Here is a 24999-nt window from a genome sequence, read left to right on the forward strand (position 1 = left end):
GGAGACAGTCATTGTATAGGTCTTAAAGACTAGTTTAAGAACACTTACTCCAGGCCGGGCGCGGTGGCTCACACCTGTAATCCTAGCCCTCTGGGAGGCCGAGGCGGGTGGATTGCTCAAGGTCAGGAGTTCAAGACCAGCCTGAGCAAGACCTCGTCTCTACTAAAAATAGAAATAAAAATTATCTGGACAACTAAAAATATATAAAGAAAAAAAATTAGCCAGGCATGGTGGCGCATGTCTGTAGTCCCAGCTACTCGGGAGGCTGAGGCAGTAGGATCGCTTAAGCCCAGGAGTTTGAGGTTGCTGTGAGCTAGGCTGATGCCACGGCACTCACTCTAGCCCAGGCAACAAAGCGAGACTCTGTCTCAAAAAAAAAAAAAAAAAAAAAGAACACTTACTCCAGCCTGGGCAACATAGTATGACCCTATCTCGATAAAAAATTTAAAAATTAGCCAGGTGTGGTGGCATACGCCTGCAGTCCCAGGTACTCAGGAGGCTGAGGCGAGAGGATTGCTTGAGCTTGGGAGTTCCAACTATGACCACACAACTGCACTCCAGCCTGGGTGACAGAACAAGAACCTGTCTCTAAAAAATTAAAAATTTACTGGAAAGAGCTTCTGTAAGGACAAAGAAGAGACTATGGGTGACAGAGTGGAGAAACTGTTCACTATATACCTTGTAAAATTTTCTTAATTTTTAGACTACATGATTTATCACTTATTTTTTTAAACTAAATTTAATTTTTTTTAAATGGGACGATGACAGAGAGTAAAAAGGTAACTACTTCAGTTTGGTGATCAGAGAATTGAGGAAGTGACATTTACACTGAAATATGAAATAACAAGAAAGATCCAGCCATGAGGAAACTGAGGAAAGGACATTCTAAGCAAAGAACACAGCTTCTGCAAAGCCTAGAGGGAATGAGGCTGGCCAATTCAAGCAACAGAATAAAGCCAATGCAGCTGGAACAAAATAGGAAGGGAAGAGGAGGATGAGATGAAATAAATTAGCACAGAACAACTCATCAAAGCCAACAAGTCAATTCATTAATTATATTCAACAGATTTACAAAGCACCTAGTATGCACAAGACACTGTTTTAGTATCTTGTAAAAAAAAAAAATCAGTAATCAAAACAGGTAAACATCTCTGCCCTTAGAAAGCATTAATTCTCAAGGTAAGAGTTTGGATTTTGCTGTAACAGGAAACATTGCTGTGTTTTCAGCAAAGAGCTGACATAATCTCAGGTTTTAAATAGATCACTCTGGATGCTATGTGAGAAGTAGATTATAAGTGAGCAAAAACTGGAAGCAAATAAACCAACTAGATGATCACTGGAATGTCCAAGTGAAAGATGACAGTAACCGAAACAAGGGTGATGATGGGAGATGGAAAAAGTGAACAGATAGGATATTTTAATAGGTAAATCTTACTGACATGAAAAAACCTACAAGATATACTGTTGACTAAAAAAAGTTACACAACACAAAAAGTATCACTACTACAATGTTACATATACCCCAAAAGCCTATGTACATTTTTGCTGAAGTGTATATATAAATCTGTACATAAATTCATGAGGGAAAAAAACACCTCTGGAAAGATCACATCATACTGACAAGTACTTTACTAACGGGGACAGGAAGTTTAGGTAAGTGAAGTGATCAGTAAGATACACTTTAGATTCTGCTTCAATCTAGAATTTGGCACAGCTAAGCACATGACTGAATAAAAGGGAGAGAGGGGAGTCAGTAACGGAGTTGAGAAAACTCTAGTCAAAGATGAAGGGACTATCAATCTCTAGATACAAAAACAGAGATATAGAATAAGCACTTTTCACAGACATCAAATAAAGATATACCGACTCTTCAATGAAACACTGTATAGAGACTGTAAGAAACTTGTCTTCTCAATTTATCTCTAAGATCTAACATAGTGCTTGGGCATAGAGTAGACGCTGAATTGTCCCAAATATTTGTGTAAACACCAGAAGGCAAAACCAATTATGTTCACTTTAACTATCAGAGCTATTCTTTAGTAATACCATTATTTATTTAAGTACACAATCTCACCCTTTAATTTATATATAATGTGTTATTCTCTGACCATTAAGCATCTTCGTCAAACCAAGTTCTAGTGTTGGGAGGGTACTTTTTCCACTCAACACAGTAATGAAAATGAAGTATTTGCAATAACTTATACAATATTTTATAGAATACAAAGATTTTTATTCTCACTTAACTGTGATGAGTTAAGTAAAACAGATATTAACTTTTTTCTATAATAAAACAGCAGCTCACATAAATGAATTAAAACTGCCCAAGGTCCCAAGACAATGCAGGATTCAAACACTACACCCAGAGCTCAATTTCAAAACCAATCTCCAATCCTCTAAGAATAAGAGCTGTGTGTCTGTGTCAGGATGAAATACATGCTGAGGTTGAAAAATGGCAAAAGATACATTTATACCTGCTTTAAAGAAAATGGATAATTCTATTTGAAAATTTAAACCAGGTGCCAACTGTGCCTGTAGTCCCAGCTACTCAGGTGGATCACTTGAGCCCAGGAGTTCAAGTCCATGCTGGACAACATAGAGAGACACCATCTGGGCGAGGGGAGGACTTAAGGGGTGATTATTTGTTTTACTCAAAGATCTGTAAGTTGCTACTTTATATCCTAAGGCAGTATTTTAAAAAACAAAAATATAAGCACCATTACTCTAAAATAGCTTGTTAATAAGGAAAACTTCCTTATAGTAAAATAGTTAAGATATGCTAAGGGGAAAGCTTCAAATTTTAAATAAACCTGAAAAAATGTTTAACATTATCATTACTGAAAGTTTTAAAAATTGAAATATGACAAATAACATTTCATTCAAAAATTTCACAACTAATTCAATCAAAATTTTTTTTGAAAGGCAAGTACAGCCATTCAGTAATAGTTAACATTTACTTAATGCTTATTATGGGCCAAATATACATGTCAAATATTACAGCAACCCCCTGAAGTACAATCATTATCATCTCCATTTTTTAGATTTAAAAAAAAAAAAAATTCTTTCACGCCTGTAATCCTAGCACTCTGGGAGGCCGAGGCGGGTGGATTGTTTGAGCTCAGGAGTTCGAAACCAGCCTGAGCAAGAGCTAGACCCCATCTCTACTAAAAATAGAAAGAAATTATCTGGCCAACTAAAATATATATATAGAAAAAATTAGCCGGGCATGGTGGCGCATGCCTGTAGTCCCAGCTACTCGGGAGGCTGAGGCAGTAGGATCGTTTAAGCCCAGGAGTTTGAGGTTGCTGTGAGCTAGGCTGACGCCACGGCACTCACTGTAGCCCGGTCAACAAAGTGAGACTCTGTCTCAAAAAAAAAAAAAAAAAAAATTCTTGGCCGGGCGCTGTGGCTCACGCCTGTAATCCTAGCACTCTGGGAGGCCGAGGCGGGTGGATCGCTCGAGGTCAGGAGTTTGAGACCAGCCTGAGCAAGAGCGAGACCCCCATCTCTACTAAAAATAGAAAGAAATTATACAGACAGCTAAAAATATATATATAGAAAAAATTAGCCGGGCATGGTGGCACATGCCTGTAGTCCCAGCTACTCAGGAGGCTGAGGCAGGAGGATTGCTTGAGCCCAGGAGTTTGAGGTTGCTGTGAGCTAGGCTGATGCCACAGCACTCTAGCCCGGGCAACAGAATGAGACTCTGTCTCAAAAAAAATTAAATTAAATTAAATTAAAATTAAAAAAAAAAATTCTCAAAATTTAAGTAAGCTGTCCAAGAACACAGCTAGGAAGTGGCTAAGATCAGCATTTAAATATTCATAACTACTAAACAATGATATTAAGTATTATAAAATAACATAAATAAATAATGCAGCTATTATTTTAAAACTCAGGCATTCAATAAAACAATAACCACATCAGTACTGAAAATACTTAGGCTTCAAAAGGAAGAAATATCATCTCAAAGTGTCAGGCTAAAAGGGGACTTAAAAAAAAAATGAAGTTAAACCTGTAGTTAACATTCACTTGTCCTAAGGTAGGAAGTATCCTGATCAACACAATGATTTTCTGAGAAATGAGGCAACATAAATCCACTAATGTTATAAAATGTGTGGGTTTTTAATTTGTAATTTCTTTGGATCTTTTCTATGTTTTAACATACCCAACACAGAAGAAAACAATTTCTGGGACAGAAAAGTTAAAACTGACTTCATATTACCCTCTGGGGGCTGCTAGGAGTCAATTCAGTCTCCTCAGAAGATAATAATGTGGCACAGAATAGGATTTTCCTTACCAGTTAGTTCTCTGCAGTAATCTACTTCTCAAAACAGAGTAACAGCTATTTTCAAATCTTAGAGTGTAAATAAATTTAGTCACTTCTACACGTCATTGAGAATATGTTTCAATCACAAAACACTTCATCCTGTAAAGAAAAACAATCCAATTAAAAGTTGACCACCTTCTCCATTATCCAAATAAAATCTGCTCCATTTAGCCACTTTTCTAGCTCAAGTCAATTCTAATTAGCTATTTAACATGGAGCTTCACTTCTCCAAGCTTCAATTTTCCCTACAGCAAATGATATAAAAATGGTTCACAGGGCTTTTCTTGGAATTCAGAGAGATAAAATGGACGTGAAAGCCATTTAGCCCACTGCTAAACACTTACCTAACTCCTAAATAATGACCAGGGAATTTCTGCCTGTACCTCAGGATTTCAGTAAATGTCCAATTAATTTTTAAGTTTCATTGTGATCATCATAAATCATAAATAATCAGCATAAATCATAAATGCTTTCACAGTTTTATCTGGTCTTTACTTTGAATCAATGAGAATCAATTAACACAATAGTTGATGCTCTCATGAAAAAACAATGAAAAGGTGATAGTTAAAACATAAATACTAACATATAAGAAAATATCAATACTTGCTGAAAAAAGGTGATGAGGCTTCAAAAAATAAAATCACAAAGGAAGCAAATTGAAGTGCTTCAACAAAAACATTCATCATTCTCTCACTTAAAAGCTTTCCAGGTACCAAAAGAATTACAAAGAAAGCTAAGGTGAATTCTTCTCTACAGCAAAGGGTATTAGTGTTCATGGCACTTGTAATAGTTCTAAGGCAATATGACAAATTTAAAATTTTAAGAATAAAAATTCCTAGTAAAATAGGAATAGATGGATTTATTTATAAATATTTATAAAAAATATCAAACCAAAATACATCAAACTTAAAGGGAAGGCCGGGCGCGGTGGCTCACGCCTGTAATCCTAGCACTCTGAGAGGCCGAGGCGGGTGGATTGTTTGAGCTCAGGAGTTTGAGACCAGCCTGAGCAAGAGGGAGACCCCCACCTCTACCAAAAATAGAAAGAAATGATTTGGACAGCTAAAAATATATATAGAAAAATTAGCCAGGCATGGTGGTGCCTGCCTGTAGTCCCAGCTACTCAGGAGGCTGAGGCAGGAGGATGGCTTGCCCCCAGGAGTTTGAGGTTGCTGTGAGCTAGGCTGACACCACAGCACTCTAGCCTGGGCAACAGAGTGAGACTCTGTCTCAAAAAAATAAATAAATAAAATAAAAACTTAAAGGGAAATGTTAAAAGCATTAATATTAACATCAAGAATCAGACAAGGACATTCTTTTTTTTACTACCATACAGCACTATTCTGAAAATCCTAGCCAACACAATTATACAAAAAAGAAATAAATATAAAAATTTGAAAGGAAAAATATCATTATATAATATGATTCTTTACCTCAAAATATTCACCCAAAATATTTAAGTGAAAAACTAATCTTCACCCAAATACAAATCTTCACCCAAAATATTTAAGTGAAAAACTAATACAAATAGTGAGATAACTTAGTAAAGTTACTGGTAACAAATTAAAATGTAGAAATTAGTCAACTGGATTACAATTGAAGACAGATACAATTTTGCTCCCATCCAAAGATCAACTAAAACTACATTAAGGAAATTAAAAAAAAAAGAAGAAGAAAGAAAGAAAGATAGCCCTACAATGAAGGGAAATAGGGCAGAATTCAAGAGCACCAAAATTTTGGAAGAGGAAACGCAAGTAAGCATGTATTAGCTGTAACTGACCTAACAGGCCTTTAAAAGGTTAAATACTGAACCCACACTAAAGAAAGTTCTGAAATGAACAAATTACAAATTAAATTGAACTTGTAGTTAACATTCACCTGTCATAAAGTAGGAAGCATTCTCATCAATACAATTTTCAGAGGAATGAGGTAACAGCTCAAAATAGAATCCTCAAAAGGTTCAGGAACCAACAGAACCACACCACCTTTTCTGCAAAGGGGATAGTATATGTGCGATAGCTTAACTAAGAGAACTGAATGAAATCTACTTGAGCAGTTAGATACCTATACTTCCTTTCCCATCCAAATAAGGCTAGAGGTTTAATCTGCAGAAAAAGTACAAGACTGACATTAGACAGGAGGATGCCAGGCACAATTTAAGGTCAAGCACCTTACTTCATCTGAATCTGAGGTATAAAATAAACCTATACATACTTAATGCTGATGTTGAGACTTAACCCTCACCTTAAATCCCAGGTCACATATCTCTCCTCTCAAGGAACGGAGCACTTTTTCTAGGAAACATGATTTCATTAAAAAGAAAGACTTAAAGATACCAACAATGGGGATTTCCCAACAAACACCCACCCAGATCATCCATAGTAGAGTGTGACACCAACAGTACCTTGATTGCCAAGGGCTGAACATATCCAAACAACTTTTAGACAATCATCTTAATCATGAACAGCCACCCAAGGATTACCTGACAGCTGAGAAAAGATACAAAGGCTCATGCCTGTAATTCCAGTACTTTGGGAGGAGTATCACTTAAGGCCAGGAGCTCGAAACCAGCCTGGGCAGCAAAATGGTGAGACCTCGTCTCTACAAAAAATTAAAAAACGAGCCAGGCATGGTGGCACACGCCTCTAGTCCCAGCTACTAGGGAGGCTGTGGCAGGAGGAACCCTTGAACCCAGGAGTTGTAAACTGCAGTGAGCTGGGACATCACTGCACTCCAGCCCAGGCGACAGAGCAAGACCTTGTCATTCATTCATTCATTAATAAATAAATAAGACAGTATGGTACAGAATAAGAACAGCCAGACAAACAGAAAAGAGAGTCTAAAATTGATCCAATAGATCAAGAAATTTAGTATACAATGAAGATTTCAATAAGGGATACGAATTTTTCAGTAAAATAGTATGAAACAACTAGAAAGCAACTGAGAAATATTATTTGAATCCCTGTCTCACACCAAAAGAAATTCCAGTATTAAAAATTTTAATGTGAAAATGTATAAAATATTGAAAATTTTTTATTTTTACTAATTTTGGAGTTGCAAGGTCCTTGTAAATCTGACATAAAAAACAGATGAAGACAGACTTAAGGCAAAAATGATCATTCATAAGTGAATAGCTCAAACTAGCCACCATCACCCATTCCAAATCCCAACTCAGCTGTGGGGATAGCATACTACATTCCCAGAGCAGCTAGCTGGGCACAGGGCTGGCAGTGAGGAAGTTTTTTTTGTTTGTTTGTTTGTTTGTTTTTGAGACAGAGTCTCCCTCTGTTGCCCGGGCTAGAGTGAGTGCCGTGGCATCAGCCTAGCTCACAGCAACCTCAAACTCCTGGGCTCAAGCAATCCTCCTGCAATCCTCCTGCCTCAGCCTCCCGAGTAGCTGGGACTACAGGCATGCGCCACCATGCCTGGCTAATTTTTTTTTTTATATATATATTTTAGTTGGCCAGATAATTTCTTTCTATTTTTAGTAGAGACCGGGTTTCACTCTTGCTCAGGCTGGTCTCGAACTCCTGACCTCAAGCGATCCACCCGCCTCAGCCTCCCAGAGTGCTAGGAATATAGGTGTGAGCCACTGCGCCCGGCCGGAAGTTTTATCAAAATTTGGGATTATGTGTTTGGGTTGGTCTGGAGCAGGTGATACTTTTAGTTTCAGCCTTCTGGACAACAGCAACAGCTTTCCCTGAGGCATCTATCAGAAGATTTAATGAGATATGATCCTTTTTTTCATTTTTTTCTTCCAGACATTTAAGGAAATCTTCAACAGACCACTACCTCACCATAATAATAACAGAAGTGTCAGAGACCACAAACAATAAGATATAAACTGTGCAAAAAGGGTCGGGCATGGTGGCTCAAAATCCTAGCACTTTGGGAAGCCGAGGCAGAAGGATCACTTGAGGCCAGAAGTTTCAGACCAGCCTGAGCAATACAGCAAGACCCCATCTCTACAAAAATAGAAAATTTAGCTAGGCATGATGGTACACACCTATAGTCCCAGTAACTCAGGAGGCTGAGGCAGGAGGATCATTTGAGCCCAGGAGTTGCTTGTAAGTGAGCTATGATGACCCCACTGCACTCTAGCTTCGGCAACAGAGCAAGATCCTATCTCCAAAAATAAAAAAATAAAAATAAATAAACTGTGCATTAAAAAATGTTTTAAAAAAGTAACATTGAATGGCTCTATCCCTTAACAAGTAAAAATAAGCAAACTATTATAAAGACTAAGTTACCAAATCATTTGAACAAAAGTGGCCAAAACCTTCCCAAATATGAAGATATATATACACATCCAAGAAGCTCCATGAACTCCAAAATCAGGATAAACTCAAAGATATTTGTATCAAGACACACTGTGGACCCCAAAGATAGCAGGAATTTTGAAAGCAGCAAGAGAAGTGATTCATCATTTACAAGGGATCCTCAATAAGATTATTCAGATTACCAGCTTATTTCCCATCAGTAACTAAAGAAGCCAGCAGCCAGTGCTCTTAGCACTTACTAAAAGAAAAAAAAAAATCTGTCAACCAAGAATTTTATAGCCAGCAAAAATTTCTCAAAAAATAAGGAGAAATTAAGACATTTCCAGATAAGCAAAAACAGAAGTTCATTTCTTGCAGACTTGCCCAACGTGAAATGCTAAAGACAGTCCTTCAAGCAAAAATGAAAATACCCTAGACAGTAACTCAATATCATAAGAAGAAATAAAGAATACAAGTGAAAGTAACTACAACGGTAACTGAAAAGCCAGTGTTAATGTACTTTAGGTTTGTAATTACTTTTTTCTTATAATTTAAAAGACAAAGGCATAAAATGATCATTATAAATTGATATTAATAAGCACACAATGTATAAAGATGTACTCTGTGACAATAATACAAAGGAAAAGGTCATAGATGTATAGAGTAGAGCGTTTCTATAATGTTGAAACTAAATTATTTGCAATATGTTGTTATAAATCCAAGATAACCATTTTAAGCCCCAAGGTAACTTCCAAGAAAATAATTTTAAAATATACAGAAAAGGGAAAACAAGAATCAAGATGGTATACTAGAAAAAAACTTAACACAAAAGGCAATAATAGAGGAAATGGAAAAACATATGAGACATACAGAAAACAAATAGCAGAATTAATTCTCTTATCAATTACCTTAAATATAAATGGATTAAATTGTTCAATTATAAGAAAGGGATTAGCAGTTTGAATTTAAAAAACAAGATCCATCTATGTACTGTCTACAAGAGACTCACTTTAGATACAAAGACAAAGTGGTTGAGCATACAAGGATGGAAAAGAAATTATATGGAAATATTAACCAATTAGAGTGGCTATACTACTATCAGACAAAATTAACTTTAAGTCAAAGTTACAAGAGACAAAGAAATTATATATTGACAAAAGGTTCATTCCAGCAAGAAGACACAGCAATTCTAAACATATAGACACCTAACAACTGAGCCCCAAAATAGACAAAAGCAAAAATTACCAGAATTAAAAGGAGAAATAGACAGTTCTATGGTAATAGTTGGAGACTTCAATATAACACTTTAAAAAATGGATAGAATAACAAACAGAAGATCAGTAATGACAAAGGAGGGACTTGAACAACACTATAAACCACCTACCTAATAGATATATACAGACATATGGATATACAAACACACACACAATGGGATATTATTCAGCCCTAAAAAGAAAATTCTGACACATACTACAACTTATTAATAGAAGAACTGTGAGAACATTATACTACATGAAAAAAGCCAGTCACAAAAAGCCAAATACTGCTCCACTTATATGAGGTATCTAAAGTAGTCAAATTCATAGAAACATAGATACAAAGGAAGTAAAATGGTAGTTACTAGGGGGTGAGGGGGAATTGTTTAATAGGCAGAGTTTGGGTTTTGCAAAATGAAAAATTTCTGGACATCTGTTGCATGACAATGTGAATATACTTACTACTGAGCTGTACACTTAGAAGTGCTTAAGATGGTAAATATGTTTATATGTTTTTTTCAACACAATTAAAAATAAAAAAATAAAGGAAAAACGAAATACCACTGTATACCCATTAGAATAGATATTAAGGGAAAAAATAAAGAAAATAGGTGCCAACAAGGATCTCCAGAAATTGGAACCCTGTGCATTGCTGGTGAGAATGTAAAATGGTACAGCACTGTGGAAAACAGTTTGACAGTTCCTCAAAAAGTCATACATAGAATTAACATATGACCCATCCACTTCACTGTGAGGCATACACCCAATAGAATAGAAAGCAAGGACTCACATATCATAGCAGCATTTTTCACAATGGCCAAAAGATAGAAACCATGTAAGTGTCCATCAACTAATGAATGGTAAACAAAAAAAAATTGTTATACATATACAATAGAATATTTCTCAGCATTAACAATGAATGAAATTCTGATACATACTACAGCATAGGTGAACCTTGAAAACATTATGCTAAGTGAAATAAGCCAAACACAAAAGGACAAATACTGTGATTCCACTTATGAGGTACTTATATGTAACAGGCAAATTCATAAAGACAGAAGGTAGGATGGGGGAGTAGAGACTGGCTTTGTTTTATGAGTACAGAGCTTCTGTGATGATGAAAATGTCCTGGAAATGGATAATGGTGATTTCTGCAAAACACTGTGAGTGTACTTAATGCCATGAAATTGTGTACACTTAAAAATGGCCAATTTTGTTATTATATTTAACATTTTTTTTTTAGAAAATAAAAAAATAGATGATGCTGTATAGGGAAAAAAAATACCAAAAACACAATGATAAACAATGAAAAAAAAATTGCAACTCATATCCTTAAAAATTGAAGACACAGAGCCCCTACAATCAAGTAGATAAATCAACAATCAAATAGAATAAAGGACAAAAAAAGAACATAGTTCCCAAGAAAAGGAAATATGGCTCTTAAAAATATATAATACAGGCCGGGTGCGGTGGCTCACGCCTGTAATCCTAGCACTCTGGGAGGCCGAGGCGGGTGGATCGCTCGAGGTCAGGAGTTCAAGACCAGCCTGAGCGAGACCCCGTCTCTACTAAAAATAGAAATAAAAATTATCTGGACAACTAAAAATATATATACAAAAAATTAGCCGGGCATGGTGGCACATGCCTGTAGTCCCAGCTACTCGGGAGGCTGAGGCAGTAGGATTGCTTAAGCCCAGAAGTTTGAGGTTGCTGTGAGCTAGGCTGACGCCACGGCACTCACTCTAGCCCGGGCAACAGAGCAAGACTCTGTCTCAAAAAAAAAAAAAAAAATATATATATATATATATATATATATATAAAATACAAATTAAGAAAAATATAAATTTAAAGTCTAAAGGGTCACCAATTTTCTCTTATACTGACAAAGATCAAAAGGTTTAACAATGTCCTACGTAATAAGAATCCCATACTGTAAATTGGTGCAACCTCTATTGAGGGCAACTCAAAAAAATATTTCCCTGACCAAGCAATTCCACTTCTAGGCATCTATCCTACAAATATTAATATATTATTTCATATTCTAAAGAACAAGATATAGAAGGATATTCATGGTTAAAAGCAAAAGATATATGGTAAAATTAATAATGACAAACACATACAATGAAATACTAAGCAACCTTGGAAACACGGAGCAACTCTAAATGTACTTACATGCTGATAATGAACAACCTCACATATAAATTAAGAGCAAACAATGAGGTGCAGGACACTGCACGCACGCGCGCGCACACACACACACACACACACACAATATCTATGGATACATACCTAAGAAAATGACAACAGTGGTTTGCCTCTAGGGAAGAAAATTTTCTGGATGAATCAAAGGGAAGAGTGAGTCTTTCTTGTTTCCTCTCTTTTACCTTTTAAAGCTGGTACTATATGCATATACTGGGATTAGGGTTTCATTAAATTTACAGATTAAATTATTGAATTCTTCCCATTCCAACATATGCATATATTTCCACTTAGGTTTTCTCGTATATCTTATGGTACTATTTTACAGTTTTCTTCGTAAAAGTCTTGTATATTTACTGTTACAGATATCCCTATTTCTAGCAATAATGAAATGGATTCCCATTACATTAAAAATGTTTACATAGCAGAAGCCATAAATAAGATTTTAAATATGCAAATTGAAAAGAATTGGTATCTATACTTTAGAAAAAACACTGAGAAAAATTTAGCTATTAGATAATAGCTTTCCCAATGGTGAAAAGAACGTAGAGAAACTGATAGAAATGCAGTCAGTATAGTGAAACAGTAGAGGGCAATTTGGCAGTATCTATCAAAATATATACTATGCATACACTGACTCAGCAATTCCTATTCTCAGACTCTTCCCTACAGAAAATACATATGAATGCAAAGAAACTACAAGTATATTCTTGGCAGCATTATCTATAACAAAAAATTGGGAATAGACTAAATGTCCACCAAATAGAATATCTAAACTATATTAAATCCATGCTATAAAATCCTACAGGACAGTTAAAAAAGATCCTTCGGTACTAACTCCAAAAGTTTTCTAAGATACAACCCACTAAGTGAAAAAAAGAAGTTGCAGAAAGATATAGTATACATTTTTAAAACGCACACACAAGATTACTATATGATTCTTATGGGTACATGTTAGTATAAGCCCAGAAACGGGTCTGGAGTAACACACACTAAATTGATAATCCTAAGAAGTGGGGAAAGACACCAGGAATCAATGACAGATGACCTAACATATATATTATGCTTTCATGTTGCTTACAATCTAGCCACAAAATCTTTTTAACCTATCTTTATCAGATATCTAAAACAATACTACTCTGGCTTTAAAAGCTGATAGGAATCATTTAATTCATGTACTCAGCCACTAAAAATCTATTCAAGGGTTATGACAGAGTCTAAAAAATCCCTTTTGATATAATAAATAAATGAATAATCAATTAATTCATTCAGGTATCTCTAGGGTGCATACTCTCTAGGGCTAAGAAATAATACCTTCTCTCTAATAGAACCAAAATATAACTACAAGGTACTTTCAAGTAATTTTAACTTTCTTTAGGGATCTCATCCACTAACATTATTTTAAATAATAGCTTAGTACCCCAGACTCCTTAATCTATCTCAATCAAGATGTTTCACAGTGGCAGGCGTGGTGGTTCACACCTGTAATCCTAGCACTTTGGGAGGTCAAGGTGGGAGGATCGCTCAAGGCCAGGAGTTTGAGACCAGCCTGAGCAAGAGAGAGACCTGTCTCTACAAAAACTAAAAAAATTAGCTGGGCATGGTGGCACACACCTGTAGTTCCAGCTACTGGAGAGGCTGAGGCAGGAGGATTGCCTGAGCCCAGGAGTTGGAGGTTGTAGTGAGTTATGGTAACACCACTGCACTCTACCCCAGGTGACAGAGCAAGACCCTGTCTCAAAAAAATAAAATAAAATAAAAAATCAACTTTTTTTAACTTGCTCTTTCCTCCTGTATCTGCACTTCTTGCAGTTGTTGCCATTTCAGGAAGTCTAGCTACTCATACCAGAAATCTGGAAGTCATTCTTAATTTCTTTTTTCTTCACCTACAGCCTGCTATCACTGAGTCCTATCCTACTTCCACAATAAACCTTAAAAATATCCACTTTCACCCATCTCTGTTGGTAACTCTCTAGCACTTACAGTCCATTATTTCATTTTTCTGCTGACATTACCTACTATATTCCCCAGAATATCCAAAGATGTTTTTAAAAATTAAATCAAACTACACTATTCACTTCTTACATGGCTTTTCAGTATACTTAAGAAAAAACGTACAATTCTTTCCCTGACTTGTAAGATTGCTGCCTATAATCCAGGCTCACTTTCAGCCCTACTCTTCCCCACCCACCTTGCTCATTAAGCTTCAGCTAAACTAAGCCTTCTTTTGGTTCATCGAAGCTCCTCATCTCAGGATCTTCCTCTGCCTAAAAGACTCCTTTCTGCACTTCTCTTTCTAGTCTGAGCTTAAATGTCACTCTCTCAAAGGTCCTTCTGTGTCAAACACTCCACTAATTCATTGCTGGTCTAAATCAGGTCTCCCTTGTTACACTCTCAGATCATCATACACACTTCCTCAGCTGTATTTATCCAATTGTTAAGTATGCTTACTTATTTATTTGTAATCCATTAGACTACATGCTCCATGAGGGCAAAGACCTATGTTCTTATTGCCTCTCACTTTATCCCCTGAACTTAACACAGTACCTAGCCAATAATTTACTGAATGAATACCTTTCTTTAATAAAGAGAGATAACAAATAACCATTCTGCATTTTGGGGTTGGTTTGGACGTATTTTTTTTTTTTTTTTTTTTTACTCTTCCCTAACCCCACTGAATTCTGGCTCTTTCCCTTCCTGTGTATCACTTCTTCACCCCTGAGCCTCAGTTTCGTTGTTATAAAACAGGAAATTAGAATAACTTCCTCAAAAGATTCAACAAGCTAAAATAAAAATATCTCTGCCTGATGTCTTTGGTCATGATTTTTTATCACTTCTCTATTCATCTACATAATTACAGTAAATTGACATGACCTGATCTTAGTCCCTTATAAAACGTTATCATATCCTATCCCTATGTTCCCCTTAACCAAAGTTGTTAAATAAACCCACACTTCTTTCTCCAAGCATAGTTTTAAAAATACAATAACATAACTAAACTTCAACTACATGTTGATTTGGAAACGGTATTCCAAATCTATGATCTGGTGTAATGACTGTTTTTGATAACCAATTTTCCATAATGTTTACACATGATGGAGTAGAGGGCTTTGAAAAAAATTACCTTCTTTATGTGACTTCAAATGTTCCACAATTAAGACCTCATCTGACCTAAAGAAACAACAATACTTGCATCAATAAGCAAATGAGACCAGAGATTCAAAAAGGCTACACTTCAAGTACTAAGAACCAATTTCTCCAATACCAATTACTATTAAATAAAAATCTATTGCTTCTGTTCCATAAGATTCAAAACTCATGACAATTTTTACCAACATTTTTTCCTTGAGATATACTCTTCAGATGATTCACTGATTGCTTTTAAAAATCGAAGGAATACAAATAGAATATGGAGTATACCAAAGAAAATCTGTTCTCTCCATTAATAAACAAATTTCAGAAAGTAAACAGAAAATCCTATCATGCACAATTCAATGTAGTTTTTATTTTTTACATTATCTAGTAAATATTTAAATCTCTTTTAAATGAGCCCAAAGCAAAGGCACTCAAGTCTTATTTCACTTTCTTTTTTTAAATCCCTTCATGCCTGAGTTCTATTGTTTCTGAATCTCCTCACACATCTCATATGATAAAAACTACCAATTATAAAACATACTTGATACAACTCTCATCACAACTACCTTGAAATCTGTCTTTTTTCTTTTTTTTTGAGACAGAGTCTCGCTCTGTTGCCCGGGCTAGAGTGCCGTGCTATCAGCCTAGCTCACAGCAACCTCAAACTCTTAGGCTCAAGCGATCCTCCTGCCTCAGCCTCCCGAGTAGCTGGGACTACAGGCATGCGCCACCATGCCTGGCTAATTTTTTTTTTCTATATATATTTTTAGTTGTCCAGCTAATTTCTTTCTATTTTTAGTAGAGACGGGGGTCTTGCTCTTGCTCAGGCTGGTCTCGAACTCCTGACCTCGAGCAATCCACCCCCCTCGGCCTCCCAGAGTGCTAGGATTACAGGCGTGAGCCACCGCGCCCGGCCTTATATCTATCTTATAACCGATCTATCTTATAATAGATCATAAATATATTATTATCCCATTTTGCAGATGGGATATCATTCTGTATAATCAAGTAAATTTCCTGCAGCACATAGCTGTTAAGTGACAAACCCAAAGCTTAGAGTCCACATACTTCTCATTACACCACCTTATCTCCCAATCAAATGGAACTAAGAATTGTGACCCGGTCTAATACACTGACCACTGGAATTCAAACCACCAGCTAAAGACTTTTGCAACGTAAGAATAGGGAAGGAACTACAAGAATGTCAGACTGTGTTAAATATGTCAATTGTTGATAGTACCAGTATTTATGCAAAATGTTAGTACGATGATCAGGAAAAACAATCATAAAAATATACTTAAAAAGTTAAGTATTGGTCTCAAGGGGAATGGGATTACAGCGGAACTTTCATTTTCTATGTCATATATTTTACTGCTTAAAGATTTTAAGGGCATGTTTTATTTTTATAACCAAAATATTCTTTTAAAACTGTCCTTTCTGATATGCCTATGAGTATTCTTTATTACATATTGCCTATTACACTTCATTGTTTATATTTATTCATTTACATGACTATCTCTCTAAACTGAACAGTGAGAACCTACCTAAAAATCACACATAACACGATTGATTCCTAGTCGATTTCTCCTTTTCCAAGGTTTTAAAGTCCAGGCTTAGTTTTTATTTTGTTTCACGTATCAACAGAAATCCTCATGATTTTGGAAAATGAGAGATGTGATCAAACTGAGCTTTAGGAAAAGCTCTGGCTGTAGCCCAAAGAATAGGAAGAAATTGCCTTAAAAATAAATTCCCTAATACAATGGACTACGGTGAAAGTGCAAAGCAAAACAAGAGAGCACTAAGGATGGTATCTTAGGCAATAAGGACACTTAAAGGTCTCAACATCTGACAGTCTAACGTGGGGAAGAGAAGGGGATGGTCCTACGTATGAGACCATGGTAAGTCCCAGAGAGCTTCAAGAAATAAACATTAAATTTCAAATGTTACAGAATTAAGACTAAAAAGAAACAAAGATTGGCAGTTAGTCACTAGTGACCTCAAAAAAGCAGATCTGGTGTAGCACTGACAGTGCAAATTAAATAGTGGTTTTCTTTTCAAATAGTACAAGAAAAAGAAGAAATACATAGTAGTTTGAAAAGGATGCAGAGATTCTGGGAGATAGAGCACTTAGTATACTTGTAGACTAATGAAAGAGTTAACAAAAGGAAGTTGATGAAAAAGAAGATATAAATCCTTCTAGCCACTATCAAATAAGCACACAGTGAGTTTAGCATACCAGTGGTGGTAACAAATTCATGTTTGGTCCATACAGACAGAAAGCTTAAGAACTGTAGTTGCTATTAACTGAGCACCTACTATTGGCCAGTAGCATACCCTACATTATTCTTAATCCTCGCCTCAGCAATCTCAGGAAAGTAGGCATGACTATACTCATTAGTCAAATGAGTAAACTACAGCTCAGAGGTTAAGTGACTTGCCTGAGATCACAAATTGGAAAATATTAGACAGAAACTGTTTTTTAACAGTTTTATTGAGGCACAATATACATACATTAAAACTTATTTTTGTAAAAAGTTTGATAAATTTTAGTAAATGTATACACTTCTACAACCACAACTACAATCCGGTTTTAGAATGTTCCATCATTCCAAAAGTCCCTTCACGGGCAGGGCGAATTTAAACCTGAATCTGTCTGATTCCCAATTCATGTCATGCTACAAATCTCCTAGGCAACATTCAGGTGAGAAAAATAGCCCTTTTAGGTAGAAAACCTAAAAAATTAAGTTATTATCCTTCCAAATTCTTAGTCCTCACTAGTTAGTTCCCTTTCCACAGGAGGCCCCAACACACCTCTATCCACACCCATATCACATGATGTCACCAAATTTACAAGTTTACTAAAATTTGGAAATGTGACCCCAAAAGCACAGCATAATTAGACTTACAACACAGGATACTATAGGACTTAGGATACTATGTGGTCTTTTTAAAATATGCAAAAAAAAGAGTTCAGATAGGGAAAGCCAAATGAACACTTAAGTCCAAGAGGAACACAGAATGAAAACAGCCAGGTAAGGCCATTAAGGATAGAAAAATGTGACATACATATGGAAAGAACATGGAATAAAGGAAGTCAGAGTTTGTGTCATGGAAGACAGAATAACCCAATCAGAAGCTTCTCTTCTATGAGCAATGCAAAACTGTTTGGAGATACAAAATGAAATGACTTCCTCAGCAGGAGGTAACACTTGTTTGGATAAGAAACAGGACTATACAAGATTAAAACAAACAAAAATAAAAGTAGAAAGTGAGACAATATTCACAGTAATCAAAGCTGTAAACCTAAAACTAGTTAAATTTATGATTTTATATAACTAAAACAAGGGCAAATTTTTTCATTACTTAAATAGAATAGAATCACGAACAAATAAGAATTCAGCTACCACACTGGGGGTCACAATTAAAGTAACTTAAAATATGACAAGCTTGGAAGTAAAAATGTACAAATCTAAAATAAGAGAATAAAATAAAAATCTCATTTAATCTACATTTTCACTTCTACTCAAATCGTTCCTTAGTTCTATAGAACTGGAAACACAATTCACTAATCTGATCATTACCAGGCCTAACCAAAAACTTACAAATTTCAAGTTAGGATCCTGGAGGATAGTATCAGAAGTTTAGATAAAATGCTCTTCCAAGCAAAGAGCCAAAGAAACTGCTAGCCCACTATTAACAGAATACATCTTTTGTGACTACCTGATTTATAGTAAGTATTATAATGTCCAATTTGTTGAATAAATGACTTCTACAGTACCCTGATAATTACCCTGAACATTCGTAGTCTCATCCACTTCAATATTCCAAGAAACACTACTCTTCCTAGACAAAAGATGTGCCTCTTTGAAATGAATGATTATAAAACTGTTCCAGTATTACAAGAAAAAGTCCTTTTTTAATGTTAAGTAACCCCAATCCAAAATTTTAGTTCCAAATCTTCTACTAATAAGTCCAGACAAGGTATCTTGGTGAATACAGCAAAAAGTAATATATGTATGCATTGCTAAGTAAAAGGACTGAAGAATCTGTCTCACTGTATTATAGTCAGATAGTCACAACTTATAAACATTCTTCTGTCCACAACTTCTAATCGTACATCAAAATTTTACTAAAATAGCTATTTAAGTATTTTTGTTATGCAATCTAAACGTATGGTTAGAAATAAGTTTACTGCAGAAGTTATAACAGATATTTCCCAATGGTTTTATATGAAGTTGCAATAATTAATTCTACTCCTAGTAAATCTATTTTGAAAGATTACAATGATTTTAACTAAATCAGAATCAAACTTAAAATATTTAATAAAAAATTTTAAACTCTTTAGACTAATTCATAAATTCACAAAAATAAATTTTATCTTCAAATTCACTAAGACCACTAGAGAAGAAAAACAAAATCTAGAACCCTCTGGAGAGTGAAAGAAAACCTGATCCTTGGCAGCCCATTGGTACTAAAGAGATGGGTCTAAATTGTCTAGCAATAATTTGGTAATATTTCAAGAAGAATAAGCAAAAACAAGATAACCTGTACTACTGAAACAAATGTACAAAAGTTTTTTTTTTTAAAAACCAGACATAATAAACATTCATTACCTATTTCTCCTAATATACAAAGTTTACTCTCAAATCACTTATTGAAATAGCAAACATGAATACTTATAGAACATTAATCAAACCAGTAAAAATAAAACCCAGTTAAAATCCTTCTTTAAAATTAAACACCATTAAATTTTCCTAAAGTTCATTACTTCTAATTTTCAATGGGCTGTTATAAAATTAAAAATAGAATAAATCCCAAAATACTCATTATATCAAGTGATTTTGCTAACCTCTGCACATTGTTTTTTAAACTACAAAACAGATTTTTCAACCATTTACAAAAATTCATTCTGCAGCTCCACAGATATGCTTAAAGCATTGTGTAAAAATTGATCCAAAAAATATACTTTAAAATACACAATAAAACAGGTATGTTTAAATGCATTGTAAAAATCCAAATTTTAACACTCTTTAAGATGACCAACACATCTTGTTGCCAAGTATTTAGTGCTGGCCTCCATGAAGATGATCCTCTTCTCTATTTTAATAAGAGAAATCTAAGATTACAAAGTGACTTGTTTAAAAAACAGACTGCAAACATAAAAATCTGCAACTCCAACTATGTAAAACAGACTTGTTGATATACAACCAAAATAAAATATAAAAATATGCCGAAATTGTTACCTGAATCCCTGTATTCAAATTTATGGATCTATCCAACAGCAATTTTTCTCAGTGACAACTTTGTAAGTCTTACATATTAGAGTTCTGCATAAGAACTTTTAGATCTGAATACTTCCAAAGTGCTGTTTAACTTAAAAATTCTAATTTTATGCTCTGACAAGAATATAAGAAAATTAACCAACTGAAATTTTAAAAAAGGAATATGCATGGAGTCCAATCTATTTCTTTCCTAATTTGAAATGCCCTACATAAAATACTGTTTGAGAATCCAAGTGTTTTGAGAAAAACACACTCGAGTTTGAGCTCTCCTTGCATTCCCTCAAAAAAAAAAAAATGCAAGTTGAATAAATGTCATTTAATGAGATATATGTTAATAATACTGTCAAATGGGATGGAGACAGATAGTAATGCTTAGAAAAACAGAAAATATAAAATCTCTGATTATATCACACCTTTTGACAACAAAGATAGAGTTCCAGCATTTCATACATATTCTTCCCATCACAGTAATACCACAGTATCTAACGACAAAGATTCACTTTGTCTCAAATGCATTAAGTTTGTGCACTTTTGTACCTCAAATAAGGGCAAAATACAATGAAACCTTTAAAATATGAACACTGTTGTACAAAGATGGTATGACAAGCTCCATATCCACACAAAAATCTGAAACACTCATGTGTTAGCATCTGTGTGATACCTGAGTGATTCCCGGTTGACTCACATGAGGTACAAAAGCCTACCTAGCCCATGGTTACATAAAACTAGAACACAGGAAAGTAAGGACTACCTTTTATCTTTCCCCCAAAAGTTTAAAAGTATAGGTGGGAGGAAGTACATACTATTAAGGGTGCACTAGAAAGATACCATAAATATGCAAAGTATTTTCAACTGTCAAAGTACTTCATAAATACATCTAAATGCACTTATAAATGTCAGTATTATATAATAAAAGAATTTATTTAGTCAAGGTCAATTAAAAAGTGTCAGGTTTTCTTCTTCTTGCTATCTAGCACATTATAGCACCACTAGTTGGTGTTTTTGAGTAAAGAAATTTTTAATTCTGAGCTAAATCACTAAGCAAAATAACACATGTTGGTATTATTTAAAAGAACCACTGCTTTCCATTAGTATACATGTGTTGACATTACATAAAAGTCCTGATTGCACATTTTTTTATGTTCCTCATCTGCAAATATCTACTAAATGTAATCAATTACCAAGCTTCCCTTTCAACATCACAAGAACAAAGAAAAAAAATCTTAGAAAAGTAAATCTTTTGTGAAAATACGTGATGATCCTTGATGCATTATATTTGAATGATATAATGCCTGAAGAAAGCTTTAACCTCACTAGAGAAGTGATATTCATTTAAGTTACAGTATGTAGTAAACAATTAGACTATTAATTGTATAGACACATTGAAAAAGAGAGTATGTTAATTCTGCTCCAAACAGACACTATCAGTTTTGAAACAAGGCAGTATAAAAATCTAATTGATAACTGTGGTTCTCTCACTTAAAAAAAAGGTGGGGGTACTCAATACGGTAAAAGCATTTTCCATTTCTTTACAAACTGTTCTCTAAGCAGGAAAAGAGCACAGGCTAAGACTCTAATCTTAGATGTTTTCCACTGTCTCAATTTCTAGATTTGTAAAATGATATATTATGTACTTTAAAGCAGAATAGCCTAGCTGCTGAACTTGGGCTCTGTAATCAAACCGCTTAAGTTCAAATCCTTGCTTTACCAAATACTACTAGCTGGGTATCTTCCTATGCCTGTTTCCTCTTCTACAAATCAGGAATAAAAAACAGTATCTACATCACTGGATTTCCATGGGATCAAATTACTTAACACATGTTAAAAATTAGTTTGGACATGTATTGATAATTTTAGAATGTAAATGATGGGTACATCAAGGTTCAGTAAACTATCCTTAGTCATGAAATTTAAAGATTCCATAACAAGCATTTTTTTTAAACTCAGAATTAGGCTGGCATACAGTAAGGGTTCAACACATGCTATTTTTATTATCCTGTAGACTACTTGCTATTATTAAAGGAACTACTACATTAAAGTATCCTGCACTGCGCCTAGAATGGTGTGTATTTAATAATGTTCCCATTCTCACTTCATCCTTCACAATCCATACTCAACAAATCCTTATCATTAATGAACTACCTTTTGACCCATATGGACTTAATACTTAAAACATAAGCTACTACACTTAAGACCCTCCTCTGACAGAGATCTACAAATTACAATATCAACTATCAATGGGCTGAAGAGATATGGTGTGTCCACAGCACTGACTTCACTGATATCTTGTAACCAGTTTCAATTGAAGGGAAATTGGACTGGTTATCTTTATCTCACTTTCTAACACATTACAAGACTGCCTTGAAACCAAATAAATTTCAAGTGTTAAATGACAATTCTCATGTAACACATTCAAGAATGATCTTAGGTAGAGACTGATCAACATGGAAGATGGGAGACTAAAAGAGTAACTAGAGCAGTACACTGGTCTGATCAGCATACTAGTTGGTGAACTAAGATAGTACCGGCGGAGGACTCCATCCCCTTCCTAAGCAAAGACATGAAAAAGGCCTAGCAACTCATGAACTATAAGAAGAGTCCAGATTTGTGTTTTAGATTAGACATAAACAAAAAAGTAAAGGGTTCTATGTTTCCAATCACTTCAATCAATTATCCATTGTTAAGGAAGAAAAAATTAAAGATGGTTGCATGCATAGATTTTAAAACGAAATAACTTTAATTCCCACTTGGGAACTCTAGAGGGCACCAGAAATATGCCCTCCTTCCCACCACCCCTCCTCTCCGGTAACGTGAGCAGCTGCAGAAGCCCGTCGTCTGGTTGCTGAGGTTGGTATTGCAGCAGCAGGAGCGATGTCTGCAGCGGTGGAAACAGCAGCGCCCACTCCCAGCTGCCTCACCAACCATTACCCAGGCTTCGCCCTGGGGGCAGCTGCCACCCAAGGGAAAGATCCTCCCCCTCAGAACAACGGGGAGGGCCAAGTCCCAAGGCTGAACCCCTACAACCTGACAATGTCCTCTATTAGCAAAAAATTAGGAGCAAAGGACTCACAACGGGGGTGTTTTCCTCCTCACTTTCTGCCAAAGACGCACCAGATGGGGTTGAAGGCAATTCCTGGTCCTGGGATAAGAGGAAAAATGAAAAATGGATCAAGAAAACCCAAGCTGGTGGGAGAACCAAACCCTTTCCACCAGAAGGAGGCAGAGAAGGGAGTGAGAGGTCAAGGAGGTTCGGTCCTTCTATTATTACCCCACCATGCGCACAACAGCCCCCTCCTGCGTAAGTGGAGCAAAACAGCGCAAAACATATATTTGGGGCCAAAACCCAGGTGAAAAGCAAAATCTGGAAGGGAGAGGGGCCTGAGGGCACCAAGCCTGCTCCCGGGAACGGAGGGGGGGAAGGGCAAACGTTGCCTCGACGCCAGCAAGGGATTTGTATTCCCTCCTAAATTTACCCACCCAGCGTCATCCCCGTCACTCTCAGCACCAATTCAGAGGTAAGGGGCGGCTCACGTCACCGCTGGGCCGATACCGTCCATATTTGCCCCAAGCAGTTGCCCTGGGCCCGAGGTTTGCCCCCCCCCCCGCAGTCGGCGACCGGCAGCGCTGCCTCCCCGTCCGCCATTAGAGACCCAGCCAAACAATACGTGAGGAGCAAGAGCCGCGCAGCGCTGCGCGGGGGAAGAGAAGAGCGAAGAAGGGGACCTGGCCGGGCAGAGGCAGCAACCCTCACCCCGAAAAACTTGGGGACCTCGGCTCCGGCGGACAAGGTGGGAGCGCAGCCCCGAGAGCGCGAGAGCCGACCGGGGCGCCCCTCCCCCCCACACCCCCGCAGGAGAGAAAGGAAAATGCCCCGCGACCTCCCCCGGCCGGCCGGCCCCCGCGCCCCGCCGGCCCCCGGCGACCCTCGCCTCGGGGGCCCGCCTCACCCAGCCCTCCCGGCCTCGCCCGCACTCTTGCAGCCCTTCGGGCCGCACGCGAAGGCGCCTGTGACATGAGCGCAGCCCAGAGCAGCCCCCGAGGCCCCGACGCGGCAGCGGCGACGGCGGCCGCGCCGCGGGGTATTAATCCCGGGTCGGTGGGAGGCTCCGGAGGCTGCCCTCACCCATCTCCGCCTCCCCAGTCGCCTCCGCCTCCGCCTCCTCCTCCAGAGGCTGCGCTGCTCCCAGCCACCCCCACTCTCGGCGGCCCTGGACTGGAAAGACAGCGGGGATAAGCCTCACCCGGTTCTGGCTGCGGCTCCGCGGAACGAACCTCCCCTCCCCCGACCCACCCCCCTTCGGCGACACGCACAACTCCGCTCGGTCCAGTCCCGGCTTTAGCGCTGAGGAGGAGGAGGAGGAGGCAGCGGCGGAGGAGGCGGCGGCGGCGCGGCCGAGCCCGAGGAGACCCCGCCCTCCGCGCGCTCATTGGCAGGCGGGGAAGGCGGGCCGAGGTGCCTCGGGCACGTCCATTGGCTGCGTCGGCCTTCTTTCAGGACCCCCCTTGGTAGGGTGGTCCGCGGGGCTGTCCGTCAGGGCGGG

At 37.1% G+C, this 24999-nt stretch overlaps 1 protein-coding gene across 4 annotated transcripts in view; it reads right to left on the minus strand.

Annotated features, from left to right (window-relative positions):
• ZMYM2 (zinc finger MYM-type containing 2) overlaps nt 1-24999 on the minus strand; it is a 108448-nt gene extending 83449 nt beyond the window's left edge. For 2 of the 4 annotated variants that reach the window (XM_045567693.1, XM_045567692.1), the window contains exons 1-3: nt 24700-24878; nt 23529-23597; nt 4298-4426 (exon numbers count right to left, since the gene is read on the minus strand). The gene's annotated coding sequence lies outside the window, so the exon portion shown is untranslated. Of the gene's footprint in view, nt 1-4297; nt 4427-23528; nt 23598-24699 lie in introns of all 4 variants that reach the window. The other 2 variants (XR_006739025.1, XM_045567695.1) reach the window with 2 other exon arrangements.

This window comes from Lemur catta, chromosome 13 (assembly GCF_020740605.2).
Source record: "Lemur catta isolate mLemCat1 chromosome 13, mLemCat1.pri, whole genome shotgun sequence".
In the NCBI taxonomy this organism is placed as follows: domain Eukaryota; kingdom Metazoa; phylum Chordata; class Mammalia; order Primates; family Lemuridae; genus Lemur; species Lemur catta.